Consider the following 3,103-nt stretch of genomic DNA (forward strand, 5'->3'; position numbering starts at 1 on the left):
AATAAATATAATGTTATTTTCTATTAAATGAATGATATCTACATATATAAAACACATCTAAAACAACTGGTGGTCCAAACTGCTCACTCCCTCACCCAGATCTGAACATGTATTCTGAAAACTGGCCAACAGGGGGCAGTATTGCACCACTAATTCAACTCCTGCTTTTTCAACTTTTTTATTTCTACAAACTGTGCACAGATCTGAAGTTTTGTAAATAAGAATCAAATGTTTTAGAAATCTGAGGAATCTTAACTTTGTTCCCTTAACATCACTGATGAAAACAAAAACCAGTGRAGGACCACCTGAAGGTTGTTTCTGCTCAGACATCATGTCTTCACATGTACAAACATGTGAAGCTTTGATATGTCAGAAGACTTTGATAACACAAAGGAGAAACTTTGAACTCTGACTCGGATCCCTGTGCAGCCTCAGTCGAAGGTCAGCTGTCAGCCTCGTATCTGCCCTGCTCCTTCTGTTGTGTCTGAATCCACACAAAGAGTTTTCCTGTCTCCCAGCTGAAGGCCAGCGATGACGGTGTCACCGTGGAAAGGGAACCAGGACCAAAAAAGGTCCTGGAATATGTGGCTGTTTCTGGTGACCGATGACAGGGTGACACTGAAAAACCCAACAGAAACAGACCGCCGGGTTTAAAGACGAGGCTTAAAAGCAGAAGGAGTTTATTTTTTCCATTTCGATACAGACTGTTTTGTTTTATTACCAGGACATTTGGCCGTGACTTAAAAGTGTTTGACAGTTCTGCAAATGTTCCCTTTCCGACCAAAGGTTTGATGTGAAATGTGACTCCCAAGACTGAGATCTTTGATCTCATTGTTTGCTTAATCCATACAAGAATCAATGTGTTTCTGAGCCACAAGAAGGGTTTGCATGAGTTTACAAAGTGGGGGGAGCAGTTTGTGGGGGTCTCATTTCAAAAATACAGCACTGCATTWCAGACGAAACAAGAACCTTTTTTAGATCCTCAGTTCCTCCAGATCAGCTTCTTCTCATCTGTGTAGATAAATAAATAAACTATTATTTTCATGTTTCTCTGTTATTMTTTAACTATTCCATTCATTTTTTGTCACCTTTCTCATTCCATAATTTTTTGTGCTAATTCAACGATTCATTTATCAAAACGTTCAACTCATTTATGACAATCCTGCCACGACTCATAGTATTTCAGCTATTTGTACTTTTTCACTTATTTCACATTTTCTGCCACTTTTCTGCCATTAAAAATGAATGGAGATGTTCCACATCCTTAAAATCCTTCAAAATGTTTCTAAACCTTTACAGAACCTTACACATTTTGTTCTGGTTCTGCTCTTTTTAACGTACTTCAATTCTAATTTTTTTGCTAATTTTAGCTTTTTTTCTGCTATTCTTGTGCTATTTTCTAAATTTTTGTGCTTCGTTTTGCTAGGTTGAGCTATTTACGCTTTTTGCAGTTTCTTTCTGCAATATTCAGCTATTTGCAACAATATTTGCTAGCATTTATGTGTTTTTAGCTAAAGTTAGTTTTTTTAGGAAAAATTAACATTTTGGTTATTTCAGCCTGAAGTTTTATTCCACTGGCAGATTATTTAACTTATTTTGACTGTAATTTCATATTTAACTTATTTTAGATTACTAATTTCTGCAGTGTTTTCAGTTTTTTGTAGTGCAGGTTAGTTCAAATATTCAGAAGCAGAGAACAAAACAGCTTCCTGGTAAATCAGCATGAAAACATGACTCTGTGAGTAAATTTATTGAGGATTTTATGGGAAATATTTTTTAAAATGGAAGCACAGTTTTCTAATGTGAAGTTGTCCAACTCCTAAAGAGAGAGAGAGGGAGAGAGAGAGAGAGAGAGAGAGAGAGAGAGAGAGAGAGAGAGAGTAGTTTGTAAAGTCACATTATTGGAAAACTGAAACCATCATTTTCCATTGAAAAAAACAAACTTTAAATTTTTTGTGTAATTTTCTCCATGGTTTTATTTTTATTTCTCTGTTTAGTCATTTCTCTCGACATGATTCCTCTTTTCATCCGGTTGTTACAATAAATGTATAATAAACCAGAAGAAGATGGTAGGAGGGATGAAGCTGGATGGATGAATCCAGCCCTCACCTTTGGTCAAAAGCTATGGATCATAACCAGAAGAAGCAGGTACAGAAGACACGCCCCCTCTGTAGGGTCATTTCCCCTCAACTCTAAAACTCCTCAGATCAGAGCAATTAAAAGTCTCATCCTCGCTTTTTAACKTTGAATAATCCTGTWAGTTCATGCTGTTGTGATGTGGTCCCTGCTAGCAGATATTAAAATGTAACAGCAGCTCGGATTACCTAAAGATGTAGATACAAGACAGGATTTTTGTTGTTGTTGTTGTTGTTCCTTTTACATCCACCCTCTGACTCATGGTTTTATTTGGTTTTCCTGCTAAACTGAGTCGACTGTCYTATGACTCACATCAGCAGAGATCTCGACACTGTTAGTGTCAGTGACATGAGCTGTAAATGTGGAGGACGGAGCAACAAACACACTTCCAGATGATGAAACTCAGAACAATGACTTCTGCTGAAGCTCGCTGCTCTGCAACCTTTAAAAACAGGAATCAGGATGAGCGTTCAGAGGCTGACTGCGCCTACCACACCCTCACACACACACACACACACACACACACACACACACACACACACACACACACACACACATGAGTGATGGTATGGAGCAGATGAATCAGGGGTCTTGTCCGCAGAGATTGCTTCACTCCAGGGTTGGCCCGAGCCAATCTGATGACCTGGGCAAGATTTTAAGTGCCCCCCCCCCCCACCCACCCACCGAAATTTTCTAAATCTTGCAGCCATGTTGTCCAATTAAAATACTTAACAATACAGTTCATTTAAAACAGAGTACCAGAGTTCCACCTCATTCTTGCCAACATCTGCTGACATCACGTGGAACACCTTTTCATGTGAACCAGCAGCTGTGGACTGAAGCGGTTCTAGGGGGGTCCAGAGGTATACTCCCCTAGATAATTTATTACAAAATTACTCTAAACTCTGAATTTTCCAGCCATTTGAAGATATCCATCCATCCATCCATTTTCTGTACACGCTTCTTC

The sequence above is a fragment of the Austrofundulus limnaeus genome, unplaced genomic scaffold, assembly GCF_001266775.1.
Source record: "Austrofundulus limnaeus strain Quisiro unplaced genomic scaffold, Austrofundulus_limnaeus-1.0 Scaffold142, whole genome shotgun sequence".
NCBI classification, from domain to species: domain Eukaryota; kingdom Metazoa; phylum Chordata; class Actinopteri; order Cyprinodontiformes; family Rivulidae; genus Austrofundulus; species Austrofundulus limnaeus.